Below are 14,819 nucleotides of genomic sequence, written 5' to 3'. Positions count from 1 at the left end.
TGTGTGTGTGTATAAATAAAATGTGTGTGTGTGTTTGTTTGTGCTTGCTTGCTTGCTTGCCTGGCTGCTTAACGAAATTTAGCTGCTCTGTTCGCAGGGCTGCCGTGTCCTTTGCTTGTCCTTGTTTGGGATTCAACTGACGGTTGATAAATCTACGGGACTTGCCTCCTCCTTGCGCAGAGACCTATGTGCTCACCTCAAAAGTGTTGTCAAGCAGTCCTCTGCTCCCCCACCTCCTCCATGGCCACCTGTGCGTGAGCAAACGGGCTTGAGATTTCTGTTAACCCCACATCATCACAACTTCCCTTGTGATTTTTTTACTTGCACCTGCAGGGTTTGTCTCCCTTGTAAGCTCCAAAACTCGGGTCTGATTCCAGCAGAGGGAAAGAACACCGTTGGCAGAGTGCCGTTAAAGGCAGTGGGGTCACCTTCCTAAGATTTTCCTTCCCAAAGGATTGTGGAGGACAGGGGAGCCTCCCTAATAGATGTACCGGATAGAATATAAGACTGACTTGACACTTCTCTTTATCTCTGGAAGCTTCAAAAATAGGACACCCTCGTTTTTTATTTTGCCGTGATGATCCAGAACCGTTTAAAAGGATCTCTCCGGATTAAAATGATTTAATCCAGGAGGGCCTTCGTGGCAGAAAGACAAATAGGAATAAAAAGCTGGGGCCGCAAAGGATGCTTGCTTTGGCAAACAGGAATGTAGAAAGGGCTCCACCCCACTGCGAGGATTTTTTTTTTTAAGCCTGCCGCCGGATTATTTAATTACCAAATGGTTGCATTTCCTGGATTTTAGAGAGATGGATTTTAAAAAAAAATTTTTTTTGATTTATATGCCACCCTTCTCCGGAGACTCAGAGTGGCTTACAATGCGTTAAGCAATAGCCTTCCTACTTTGTATATTTTATACAAAGTCAGCTTATTGCCCCCACAAACTGGGTCCTCATTTTACCCACCTTAGAAAGGATGGAAGGCTGAGTCAACCTTGAGCCTTGGAGAGATTCGAACCAGCAGAAACTGCAGGCAGCTGTGTTAATAACAGGGTGCGTAGACCACTGTACTATCAAGGCTCTATCTATCTCGGAAGGATGGAAGGCTGAGTCAACCTTGAGCCTGGTGAGATTTGGACTCGCAGTAATTGCAGGCAGCTGGTGTTACTTAACAGCACTTTAGTCTGCTGCGCCACCAAGGCTCCTTTAACCTCCTCTAATGTGCTGTACAAACCTAGCCCCAAGGAAGGGTCTCACCTTGCAGGTAAAGTGAAATCCCACTTTCAAAGGAGTCCTGGTGAAAGAGAAGAGGGCGGGGAAATGATCTCTGCGTGTAATAATGGAAGAGAACGAAAACGCACATGAGCAGCTCTAAAGGTTCCTTCCGTATTTGAGGAAGGAACCAGCATTCCTTTTGTTTGTGTAGAAGTGAGCTGTGAAATGCTTTACAGCTGGCTGGGTGCAGCCCTCGTGCTTGCTTGCAAGGGAAAGAGAACACTTAGCAGTTGAGGCGCGCACGTTCTCTTATCCCTTTCTCTCCAAGCGCTTATTTCTCGGAGAGAAAGGGTGCCGGCTCCATTACCGAGAGCAGGGGAAGAGTGTAATTTGAGCCTTTGTTCGGGATGCTGATGGATGCCCCTGCCCAAAGCAGTCGTGTTACATGCAAAACAAGACAGCCTGACCTGCCTTTATTGCATGCTGGGAAGGAGGTGATGTCTAAATGTAGTTTTGGCTGCTTCTGCTGAGTCTGTAGGAAGGGAGCAGGCAGGCGGGTGGCGAGGCCTCCTCTCTTAGCATTAGCAGCTGGCCTGGGGCACTTTGGGGCGAGTCGACAGGGCCCTTCAAAGCATTATTCCTTATTCCAAGCCTGCTTTTGTTTCTTTGGCTCTATGGCATGAAGCTATTAATGCATATTTGAAGATCCCTTTGCTTCCAAAACCCTCAGAGCCAGTGACCTGAAACCGTGGTTCCCATGCACAATTACCATCTTCCTCGATTTGTCTTCATTTAACATTGGTCGAGACTCTCACCGCAACCAGTGTGACCGCTGGCCTAAATTCATAGAAATGCTCACAAAAAATGATAAGCCAGAACTGGAGAGAATTTATTTTTCACGTCCGTGCACGCTGCTCCGTGCTACCCTGTCTTTTCCTGCTTGACTCCTGCTGGAGGGGAAAACATCACGAGGAATCCCCCAGGAATTAAAAGCTCAACATTGTCCCTTAAAGTACCTTCTGGCACCTTTTAAAATTTTCCGTAACCTCGTAAATCCCTGTGGAGCTGGGTCTTTAACAGCGATGCCTTCATCCTAAATCCCCGTGGAGCTGGCTCTTTAACAGTGGTGCCGTCCGTGGGAAAGGATACTTCCGGATACAGGTTTCCCCACCTTCTAATGGAGGCATTGATCTTAATTTAATCTTGATTTACTGGGTCATACTTAACCACTTAAAAGGCGTGATGGCTCAGAGGTTATAGAAAGCTGACAATCCAGGTTCGAGACCCGAGCGCCGCAGGACTGGGTGAGCTCCTGTCCTTGCCTCAACTCTTGCCCACCTAGCAGTTCAAAAGCATATAAATGTGAGTAGATTAATAGGTACCACTACAGTGGGAAGGTAACAGCATTAAGTGAGCCTTTGGCCTATAGCCATGACCTGACCTTGGAAAATATCTTCAGACAACCCCTGGCTCTCTTAGCCGAGAAAGGGAAATGGGTATCGTGCCTTAGAATCAGACATGACTGGACAAGGAAACCTTTTCCTTTTTACTTAACTAGTGCAAGGAAATGAATGCTTGCCTTTAAAAAAAATTGGAAATGGGAGACAGCCAAGTTAAAATCGGCCCCTTCCTGTTGACTGTGCCGTCTTTTTCTAGACAAACAGCTTTTTTTATTGGTGGTCTTCAACTTTTCCTTGTCTTCCAAGTTCTTGTGGGCTCTTTTTTTTTTGGGCTTCAATCCCCTACCCTTCCCGAGGCAAGTTTTTCTGCCAAAGCATGTTTAGAAATGGATGGGAAAAGGCTCGGGGCGAACAGAGATGGGCTGGAAGAGACTTCGTCCCCTGCCAAGCTCTGGGAGAGGAGCAGTATTATTTTTCCCAACTCCTTGGCCCAGAAAAAAGCTGGGTTAAGGAGTCCTCGCCATTGAGAGAGGCACTTGACTCCAAAGGTTGAAGTGGCTTTTGGAAGTCTTACGTGGCAACGCCATTGGAAAACCAGAGCAAGCTGGAATTTGTTAAGAGATTCTTTACGTGACTGACAGCCATGTTAGCCAGGATCAAGCCACCGTTCTTCCTGAATGTTCAAAAACCTTGCAGGGTTGCTTCCTGGCCCTCTGAACACACCCAGCCTCCCGGAGAGGCGTGGGAGATTTCCCCGGAAGACTTTTGAACATCGGCAAACTTTGAGAATTCTCCCAAGTCTGCAGCTATCTCCCTCATGAGCTCATGCCGGCATGGAAAGGAATCCACTCCCGAGAAATGGGTTTCTCAATTTCATCCAGGGGTGAAATGCTATCGGTTCGCTCCGGTTCGGGCAAATCGGTAGTTTAAAAAGCTGCCCGTTCAGTCTAACCGGTAGTTAGCTACCGGTTCCGATAGCTGTGCCGCGGGGTTTAGCCAAATCGTGCGGCACAGTTAATTCCCCACCTCGCTGTTCTACTTACCTTCCCAAGCCTCCTTTTGGTGCGTACTGTGCACGCACGCACATGCAGTGCAATTTGGCGCACAATGTGCATGTGCATGCAGCGCACAGCACACATGTGCAGCCAACGAACCGATAGCAGTCCGGTTCAGATTTCACCACTGATTTCATCCATTCCTGTTGGCCTCCGACTCCCAGAATTCCTCAGCCCGAGGAATTCCGGGAGTCGAAGTCAGCCCAGCTTAAGGTTGCTGACATCAACAGAACCTGATTTAGCAACAGGTAATAATATCTCCAGCATCCCACCTGCGTCGCCTCCCACCTTGTCGGATAAGTTTGCTTCTCCTGTCCTGCGGATCATATGGGTGACATGAGGATGGGGCTGAGATGCAAGAGTCTGCTTTGTGAAGGAAGCCACGAAAATTAATGCTCCACAAAAGATTTGATTTCCCTGCTGATCTATACAGATAGGCCAGGGATCGGCAACCCGTGGCTCTGGAGCCACATGTGGCTCTTTCATCTCTCTGTTGCAGCTCCCTGTTGCTGGTCGGCTCCACAATTGATAGGGCTTTCGGTTAGGACAGGTAGAGGAAAAAGGAGGCCACGCTAGGAGAAGACTCTATGGTGTGGGGGGGAACCGGACTTCTGGTCGGCTCCAGAATTGAACGGGGGGCTTCTGGTTAGGACCTTTGTGGCTCTTTGAGTGTTTAAGGTTGCCGACCCGTGAGATAGGCGGCGAGTTAGTCACCGGACCTGTTCAGCTGCCGTCTATGGGGCTAAAGGTTGCCCCCTTCCCCTTGCCCAAAGCGACTCGTTGGAAGTCCCCCCCTTGCTTTTTTGAGTTGAAAAGGCCCCAAATGAGGCAGAAGCAGGGTCTCCCTTCTCATTTTGCAAGGCGACCTGCTTTCAGAGCCGAGTCCTAACTCAGCCATCCGTCTCGAGGTTTCTGCGCGCAAAGAGTCCGGATTGCGGTTCGGTTGTGCCCCATGAAAACCACTTCCCCTGGGAACTCCCTGCCCTGGAGATGTTGTGCAATCCTTTACGCACCTCCGGGCCAGCAAAGCAGGGGAAACCTGCTGTCCTTGGCGGTGACCCACACGTACCGGGCCAGAGGGAGTGGGCTTGGTTCCCCCCCTCTCCCTCGCACCCTTCTGGCGCATTCCCGCTTCACCTGTTTGTATCCCACGGAACAGAGATAAAGGCTTTGTGATTTTTGTCACCTCCTGCATCTTCTTTTCGGGGAGGGCGGGAGTTGCATTGTGTCTAACCCCCCCCTTTCATTGAACAGCTTTCCCTGCTCCTGCCTGGTGTCGGTCGGATTACCTGCGAAACGCAACAAGACAACAACAGAAGGCGTTCGGGTTGCTCTTTATCTCTCTGATGTATTTTTTCTTTCTTTTTCCCCCCCCCCCTTCTCATCTCTCTCTCTCCAGCACATTTGCATCTTGGCCGAGGAGGCGAGCCAGATTTTATTTTTATTTTATTTACCCAGTGCTTAATTGGGCTGAGATCTCCTAGGGTGCCGTTCAAACCCTCTGCCCTTTTTGCTTAGGCAAGCAAGCCCTTGAAATCCGAAGCTCGGGAGGCCTTCAGCTTCTGCCGGCTCAATTAATTGTTAAATGTTCCCTTTATAATAATTATACATTGATGCTTTCCCCTCGCCCGATCCGCCAAGGAGGAGGAGGTGGTGGCGGAGGCTCCCGCCCAATTCCCCCATCTGCTCTTTGATGGTTGCGTGTTTGTGCAAAAGGGAGGGAGGGACGGTGTTTGTGCAAAAAAGGAAGGAAGGGGGAGGAAAAAAGAGGGGGGGAGAGGAGGAGGAGGGGAAGAGTTGCTTTTGAAAAGAAAAAAACCCCAATGAATAGAGCGAATGGGAAAGAGGCTTGGCGAGGCTCCCGTTTTGTTTTGTTTTTTAAGCAGTCTGACGCTATTTAGATGAGAGGACATGAGCGAAATTGAAAAGCTCGCCTTTTGCCTTTCGACCCCGTGAGTGATTGACTTCTGGTTGACATTGACCCGCCGTGGTTTGCCTTGCTCCCATATATTGCCTGCTATTTGTTCTGACAGCTTCACCAGCTGAGAGAGAGAGAGAGAGACAGAGAGAGAGACAGAGAGAAAAGCTAGCGTGCCAGAATTACAGGAGGGAAAAAAGCAAAAAGACTCAAAAGAGAGCGGGAGACCGGGGGGGGGGGGGGGGGAGAAAGAAAGAAATGAAATAGCCGAGGTCTTGCTGACAAAAGAAGTAGCCAAATCAGGCCGCGAATGCAAAACCCGCTGCAAATCTCTGGGTTCTGTGCCGTTCTCTCCCTTTTGCTTGACGGTTGGGGTCCTTGGGGCTCTGTGAGTTTGGTGGTTTCCTTGCAGACGTTTTATTGCCAAACTAGGTAACATCATCAGGGCTATAGGAGGGAGTGGGGTTTGTGGAATGGAGCGGAAGGAGAATGGGGGGGAGGAAAAGCCTTGGTGGCGCAGCAGACTAAAGCACTGTTAAGTAACACCAGCTGCCTGCAATTACTGCCCTCGACCTGGTCCTTCCGCCCTTCCATCCGAAGGTGCACTATTACCATCCCTCGCACTGGTGTTGTCCTCTTCTTCTCTTTCCTCCCATGTGCGTCAGATAGCCCTGCCCCATAGAAGTCGGAGGGCTCAGGCCCTGGTTCTCTTAGCCCGGGAGTTTCCAACCAGGGTCCTCACCCAGTTCTCTGGCTGCAGTGTATCCCAGGAACTCCAGGGCTGCCCCCAGCCCAACCTGGAAGCTCCCGGGGATTGAACCACGGAAAGCAGCTTTGTTATGCTCAGCCAGAGCATTTCCTGAGCATGGCCTGTGGGTCTGAAAGAAAATGCTCGGTTTTGCTTTCGAGGAGAACTCCTGCGAAGCAGCACGCTGCGTCTCCCAGCGCCTGGCAAGTGTGCAGCTTTCAGAGGAAGGAATGCATCTCTGTCCATATTCTTGGCTTCCGGTTTTTGCAGCGCTAAAAGTGGAAGGCATGGTGATGTGAGGCTTATGTGCTTTGTCAGTCAGTGCTGCTCCTGAGAGAGAGAGAGAGAGAGAGAGAGAGAGAGAGAGAGAGAGAGAGAGAGAGAGAGAAACAAAGATGGAGAAAGAATGAGAGAGAGAGAGACAGAGAGAGAGAATGAGAGAGCGAAAGAGGGAGACACACACTCACAGAGAGAAAGACAGAGAGGGATGTAGAGACAGACAGAGAGAGAGACAATGAGAGAGACAGAGACAGAGATGTAGAGAGAGAGAGAGAAAGAGAGAGACAAACAGACAGAGACAGAGAATGAGAGAGTGAAAGAGAGAGAGACAGAGACAGAGAGATGTAGAGAGAGATAAACCGAGAGAGACAGAGATGTAGAGAGACATAGAGAGAGACAGAGAGAGGGAGAGAGACAGAGAGATGGACAGAGAGAGACGTAGAGATAGAGACAGAGAAAGAGAGAGAGAGAGAGTGAAAGAGAGACACACAGACAGAGAGAGAGATGTAGAGACAGAGAGAGAGAGACGGGGAGAGACAGAGAGAGACAGAGATGTAGAGAGAGAGAGAGACGTAGAGAAATAGAGAGAGAGGGAGAGAGACAGAGAGATGGACAGAGAGAGACGTAGAGATAGAGAGAGACAGAGAAAGAGAGAGACAATGAGAGAGCGAAAGAGAGACACACAGAGAGAAACAGAGAGAGATGGAGAGAGAGAGAGATGGAGAGAGGGGGGGAGAGAGAGAGAGTCACACCCTTGGCTTTTAATTGTGGTAGCCAAGCCGTAGTTGGTGGCCTCTTGCCGCCCACCAAAAAAATGAGCATTACAAGGTGGAAACCGCTACCTCATCTCCCTTCGCCACCCCCCCCCCTTAGCGCGAATGTGGCAGGCGTTGTTCTGGCTTTTAAAATATGGAGCAGCTGTTATTGCCTGACAGATGGTGCCGCTCTTAAAGACTGATAAATGGAGGTTGAGCATTAAAACCCACCGTCGCTTTCGACTTTCTAACAATCCGCTCGGATCTTTTTTCATGAAACATCAAAAAAGAAAGAAAGAAAGAAAGGGAAGAGCCGAGGATTTTGTTCAGTATCTGTATGACAAAATCACTCAGATTCGGGAAGATCTGGACTCTGACTGGGTAGATCCAACGGGGATGACGGGGGCAGGTCCTGAGAATGTTATCTGGGATGAGTTTGATTCTGTGACCCCTGAGGACGTGGACAGGATTCTGGGTAGACTGAATGCGACCACATGTTTGTTGGACCCGTGCCCCTCCTGGTTAGTGCTGGCTTCCCGGGAGGTGACGCGAGGCTGGCTCCAGGGGATTATAAATGCTTCATTGGGTGAGGGTGTCTTTCCCGCCGCCTTGAAAGAGGCGGTGGTGAGACCTCTCCTCAAGAAGCCTTCCCTGGACCCGGCAACATTGGCTAACTATCGTCCAGTCTCCAACCTTCGCTTTGTGGCGAAGGTTGTTGAGAGTGTGGTTGCATGACAGCTTCCCCAGTACCTGGATGAAACGACGTATCTAGATCCGTTCCAGTCGGGTTTCAGGCCTGGGTACAGCACGGAAACGGCATTGGTCGCGTTGGTGGATGATCTCTGGAGGGCTCGGGACAGAGGTTGTTCCTCTGTCCTGGTCCTATTAGATCTCTCAGCGGCTTTTGATACCATCGACCATGGTATCATGCTGCACCGGTTGGAAGAGTTGGGGGTGGGAGGCACCGTATTACGGTGGTTCTCCTCCTTTCTCTCCGACCGGTCGCAGTCTGTGTTGACAGGGGGGCAGAGGTCGACCCCGAGGCCCCTTATATGTGGGGTGCCACAAGGATCGGTCCTCTCGCCCCTTCTGTTCAACATTTATGTGAAGCCGCTGGGCGAGATCATCCGTGGTTTCGGGGTGGAGTACCATCAGTACGCTGATGACACCCAGCTGTACATCTCCACCCCAGACCACCCCAACGATGCCCTTGAAGTGATGTCCCGGTGCCTGGAGGCCGTACGGATCTGGATGGGGAGAAACAGGCTCAGGCTCAACCCATCCAAGACCGAGTGGCTGTGGTTTCCGACGTCCCGATATAGTCAGCTGATGCCATCGCTGACTATTGGGGGCGAAGCATTGGCCCCCACGGAGAGGGTTCGCAACTTGGGTGTCCTCCTGGATTCACGGCTGTCTTTAGAAGAGCACTTGACGGCCGTGACCGGGAGGATTTTTCATCAGGTCCGCCTGATTCGCCAGTTGCGTCCCTTTCTGGATCGGGACTCGTTACGCACGGTCACTCATGCCCTCCCGTCTGGACTATTGTAACGCTCTCTACATGGGGCTCCCCTTGAGGAGCACTCGGAGGCTCCAGCTGGCGCAGAGTGCGGCCGCGCGGGTGGTGATGGGAGCAACGTGGCGCTCCCATATAACGCCTCTCCTGCACGAGCTGCACTGGCTCCCGGTGGTCTTCCGAGTGCACTTCAAGGTTTTGGTCATCACCTTTAGAGCGCTCCATGGCTTAGGACCTGGCTATTTACGGGACCGCCTGCTCTCACCAATAGCCTCCCACTGACCAGTACGCTCCCATAGAGAGGGGCTCCTCCGGGTGCCGTCGGCCAAACAGTGTTGACTGGCGGCCCCCAGGGGGAGAGCCTTCTCTGTGGGGGCACCTACGATCTGGAACGAGCTCCCCCCGGAGATACGGAGGATTCCGGATCTGCGTACCTTCCGTCGCGCGCTTAAGACGTTTTTATTCCATCAAGCTGGCCTGACCTAAACTTTTCCTCTTTTTAAATGGAATTTTAAATTTGGTTTTAATTTATTGGGGTTTTAAAATGTCTCAGCCAAATTTATTTAATTAGTTTTATCTCTATTTTAAATTTTGTATCTACATGTTTTATTTTATGGCTGTTCACCGCCCTGAGTCCTTCGGGAGTAGGGCGGTATACAAATTTAATTAAAAAAAAAAGAAAAAAAAAGAAAAGCAGAATCCTGGCGAAAGGGTTCAGTTTGGGCCGGGATTAGAACCGTCTGGAGGGCTGAGAGTCGGCGCCCTCCCTACTGGGGAAATTTGTGGAGGTCGAGGTAGAGAATTTGACCAAATGTCATTTGTCAGGCTCACTGTTTTGGGGAGCAGCGGAATCTCCTGGTGAGACAGTCCTAGAGGGATCCTTTGGCCTTTGGTTTCTGAATGACTGTCTGTCTCAAGGCCCCAGCAGCCTCCGCTCTTCCAGGCAAGGACCTGAGCATTGAGTCCATGAGTGGCAGGGAATGCTATCCTCATAATTCTAGCTTATCCCTTCCTTCCTTCCTTCCTTCCTTCCTTCCTTCCTTCCTTCCTTCCTTCCTTCCTTCCTTCCTTCCTTCCTTCCATGTCTACGTCTCTCCATTTATCCTTTCCTTCCTTCCTCCCACACTTCTTCCATTTTATCCCTCCCTCCTCTCCCTCCCTCTGCTCCCTTCCTCCTTCCCTCCCCCTCCTTCCCTCCCTTCCTTCCCTCTGCTCCCTCCCTCCCTTCTCTCCCTCCCCTCTGCTCCCTTCCTTCCTCCCTCTCTTCCCCCTCCCTCCCTCCCTTCCCTCTGCTCCCTTCCTTCCTCTCTCTCTTCCCCCTTCCCCCCTCCCTCCCTCCTTTCCCTCCCTCCCTTTCCCCTCCCTCCCTCCCCTCTGCTCCCTTCCTTCCTCCCTCTCTTCCCCCCTTCCTCCCTCCCTCCCTTCTTCCTTCCCTCCCTCCCTTTCCCCTCCCTCCCTCCCCTCTGCTCCCTTCCTTCCTCCCTCTCTTCCCCCCTCCCTCCCTCCCTCCCTTTCCCCCTCCCTTCTTCCCTCCTTCTGTTCTGTCCTCTCATTGTCTAGAGGGACTCTCAATTTCTTTGGATTTTTCTTTCTTTCTTTCGAGAAAGACACAACTAAGAGGTGAGAGGAGACATGGCCAGGAATATATAAGCCTCCTTTCTCCCTTTCTTTTACAGAACGTGTATCAGATTCCATTTATGGCTTGAAGAGTATCGGGGGCAGGGGGGGGAGCGTGCATACACACACACACACACACACACACACACACACACACACACACACACGTGTCTAGCTCAGAAAGCCAAGTAGCTGTTGTCCCTTTTAAGCACAAATGGCTGGTTGAAAGGTTCTGGGGTTTGATTGTAAAAACGCTGGGTTGATGGATGGTAAACGGCTGAAGAGAGACGCACTCAATTGCTTGGGAGCCACTGTGCAGCGGTCGGGAAGCCCAGCGTGCTTCTGGCAAGGCAGGAAAGGCAGCTTATTTCCCCCTACAACCTCTTTCCTCATGGTCTGTGTGTGTGTGTGTGTGTGTGTCCAAAATGGCCAGGAAGAAGGAGCCCCCGATGAACGCCCCCCCATCTTTTTCATGGACGTCTCGCCGTCGCCTCTCCGCTTTCCTGCAGCTGCAAAGAAGCCGTTAGCTTCTGTCTTCCCGTCAGGCGTGGGGCTGACGGACAGCTGCTGATGGCTGTCGTGCACTTAGTGCCAAGGAGGGGACCGATAAATGGGCTCGAGCTGGAAGGAGAATAGGCAGCCATGAAAGTGGGCTGGGGTCTCGGCTGTGTTAGTAGGCGACGTCAGAGGGTGGCGGGGGGGGGGGGGAAATAGCCCAGGCATCTAATTCACATCTCGCATGGATGCCAGTGGACGGTTTCGCTTCCTGGTCAGCATCTGGGCAAGGGTCATATCTGGATTTAGGACACGTTAGACGGAAGAAAGCAAGACATTGTTCACCGCACCTCTTTTCATAGACATGCGAGGACATAGACGTGTCAAAAACCAGGAGCCGGGACAGGAAACTTTCCTTGAACCCGGTCTTTTTAAGCCCCTTCCCTTCTAAAGTCTTGCATCTTGGGTTTCCTTCCGGTGTGGAGGAATTCTGGGACGTGTAATCCCCGTGCCTTAGGGGGAAAGCAGAGACTCCAGATGTTTACAGGGTCTCGTGCTGTTCTTCCAACTCAGCACGACCAGCCTCACCTGTTATTTGTTATTTAGACACCAATTATTATTATTATTATTTAAGCTTTTCATGAGGGAAAAGAGCCTGGAGTGGTGCAGTGGCCTAGAGGTGGAGCTCTCACCTCAAAATCAGAAGGCTGTGTGTTCGATCCTAGGTAGAGACAGATATTTCTCTCTTGGGCACAGTGAGAATAAATCTGCTGAATAAAACTCCGCATTGGTGACGGGAAGGGCATCTGGCCAGTAAAAAACACACTGCTAGCTCCAGAGCTAGCAGTGTGTTTTTTACTGGCCAGATGCCCTTCCCGTCACCAATGCAGAGTTTTGGCGCAGACTCCACCCCATAAGGGATTATGGGGAAAGAGGAAGAGGAAGAGGAAGGAGAAGAAGGAGGAGGAGGATGGAAAAGAGCCTCAATGGTCCAACCTAGATTGGGAGTTGGGTGCCCTAAAGTTTCTCCCCTGTCCTCCTCTCCTTTTTTTCCCCCTTCTCATCCATCCACCCTTCATGTGACGGTTGCAAGTCTTATGTCAGAACGGGGAAGAGTTCAAAATGCCCATTAGCTTGCAAACGGGAGCCATACTTAAAAGAAAGAAGGGGGGAGGTGGGGGGGAGAAAAGCTGCCATGGTGGAAAGTGTAGAAGGAAACCATTGGAATGGGGAAATCGTGTAACGGGGATGCAGGAACCGAAGAGCTGTAGCTTTCATGAAATGGAGAGAGAGAGAAAGAGAGAGAGAGAGAGAGAGAGAAAGGGGGGGGCTCTCTGTTCCAGAAGAGAATTAACTGTCATTAATTTTGTTGAATAGAAATATGTTCCATTTACTGTACAATCAGGAGCTAGGCTTGAATGAGCCCAAATTGATGAAATCTAAATTATACTGACAGTCCATTAAACAGCAGCGGCAGCGGCAGCCCCCTTGGAAGAAAATGGATTCTCCAGAAGAGCGGTTTATAATAAAAAAAAAGAAGAAGAAGAAAAAAGAAATCGTTTGGGGAAGCGAAGTGCCCGCTGCCTGGCATCTTTCAAGGCGAAGGGAGGAAATTGGAAAGGGCCTTTTGGAGCCTGGGGGAGCGGGGAAAGGGGAGGGGAGGTTCCCCCCCCTCAAAAGCAGCGGTTTCCTTGACAAGGAGCCAGCAGCCGCCTGCCTTGAAGCCTGCTTGGCAGGAACGGCGCTAAAAGATCAGACTAGCGATTTGTTTGTTGTCAGCAGCGATGGAGGAGGCGGGGAGGGAGGCGGGGAGTTCCCCCCCCTCCTCACCTGTCACTCTTTCCCTGGCGTTCCTCTCCCATTAGCCCTCTCCTCCCTCGGAATGATATGGATTTCCCACCCTTCCCTCTTCCACAAGAACAGCCCAGCTTCCTCCTCCTCCCTCCTCCTCTTGAAAAGGGTGTTTCGGGCTTGCCAAGGACTTTTAAGGGACAGGGCTGCCATCTTTGTCATCCAGGAATGGAGGAAAGGGAGGAAAGGAAAGAGAAGGGAGGGAGGGGGAAGGATAAGGGAAGGGAAGGGAGGAAAAGAAAGAAGGGGAAGGGTTAGAGGGAGGGAGGGAGGAAGGGGAAAAAGAAAGAAGAGGAAGGGAGGAAGGGAAGGAAAAGGAAAGATGGGGAGGGAGAGAGGAAAGAAGGAAGAAAGGCGAAAAAGAAGAGGAAGGGAAGAAAGGAAGGGAAAGAGGAAGGAAAAGGAAAGATGGGGAAGGAGGGAGGAAAGAAGGAAGAAAGGCGAAAAAGAAGAGGAAGGGAAGAAAGGAAGGGAAGGAGGAAGGAAAAGGAAAGATGGGGAAGGAGGGAGGAAAGAAGGAAGGAAGGAAGGGGGAAAAGAAACAAGAGAAAGGAAGGAAGGCAAGGAGGAAGGAAAAGGAAAGATGGGGAGGGAGGGAGGGGAGGAAAGGAAGAGAGAAAGAAAAAGAAAAAAAGAAAGAAAGAAAAAAGAGAAAGTTCAGACTTTCTTCCAGATTCTTGGTTGTAACATGTAACTCATTAGATTTCAGGGTTCGGTGTGGATGAGAAAGGATTTGAACTATGGCCCCACTTCAGATGCAACGTTAAGTTCTCGTTTGAAACTCAGCCATTCGCAGCTTCTGTAGCCTCTTGGGTTTTTTTGCACCGTCCCCACAGTCCCGCTATCAAAATTCAGGCGCTTAGCAACTGAGTCGTATTTATGACGGTTGCAGCGTCCCGGTTGCGCCCTCCTAACAAGCAAAGTCGATGGGGAAGCCAGATTCTCTTTAACAACAGCGGGACTCACTTAACAACTGCAGTGATTCACTGAACAACGGTGGCAAGAAAGGTCGTAAAATGGGGACGAAACAGCTGTCTTGCTTAGCAGCAGAAATGTTGGGCTCCGTAGCGATCACAAGTCCAGGACTATCGGGCAGACACATTATTAGAAGATTGGGGGGTGGTTTTTTTTCCGCCGATAAATTAAAACGGGAATTAAAAGACATATTGACAGAATGTGGCACTCAGGAAGAGTCTGTTCTTAGCATTGCCAAGACGAGATGCTTTCATTATCGCTATTAACCGCAGCTCCAGATAAAGTTAATTGCCTCGAGCTGTTCGCAGATCTTGATAAATGGAATTTTGCCGGCTTCCCCGCAGCAGAGCCTTCCAGAAGGCGCACTTAAACGTCTCTCTCTCTCTCTCTTCTCCTGTCTTCCTGAAAGGACCTTGTGTCGTTTGCCTAATAGTAAAAAAAAAAAAGATGTGTACGTGGAGATCCCTGATTTACCGTATTTTTCGGACTGTTAGACACACTGTTTTGTCTCCCAAAAGGGGGTATCTGTGCGTCTTATAGATTGAATATTGCCGAAGCCCCACCCACCCGCCGGTGATTTTTTTTGGCCTCTGCACACCCCATTTTTGGGCCTTCTTTCGGCCTTTTTCAGGCCTATTTTTGGCCTGTTTTCGGGGGTTTTTTTCAACCTGTTTTTGAGGCTTTTTTTTTTTTGGCCCATTTTTGAGGCTATTTTCAGTCCATTTTTGAGGCCTTTTTCAGGCCTATTTTTGGCTTGTTTGGGGGGCTTTTTTTCAGCCTGTTTTTGAGGCTTTTTTTTTTGGCCCATTTTTGAGGCTCTTTTCAGTCCGTTTTTGAGGCCTTTTTGAGGCCTATTTTTGGCTTGTTTTGGGGGCTTTTTTTCAGCCTGTTTTTGAGGCTTTTTTTTGGCCCATTTTTGAGGCTCTTTTCACTCCATTTTTGAGGCCTTTTTCAGGCCTATTTTTGGCCTGTTTTCAGGGCTTTTTTTTCAGCCTGTTTTTG

General features: G+C 50.3%; 1 protein-coding gene across 8 annotated transcripts in view; it reads left to right on the top strand.

Annotated features, from left to right (window-relative positions):
* RERE (arginine-glutamic acid dipeptide repeats) overlaps positions 1 to 14,819 on the top strand; it is a 267,303-nt gene that overhangs the window by 127,758 nt on the left and 124,726 nt on the right. The window lies entirely within an intron of this gene.

Source organism: Pantherophis guttatus, chromosome 15, assembly GCF_059756535.1.
Source record: "Pantherophis guttatus breed Tessera chromosome 15, ASM5975653v1, whole genome shotgun sequence".
Lineage (NCBI taxonomy): Eukaryota > Metazoa > Chordata > Lepidosauria > Squamata > Colubridae > Pantherophis > Pantherophis guttatus.
This window is presented reverse-complemented; position numbering and strand designations above follow the sequence as displayed.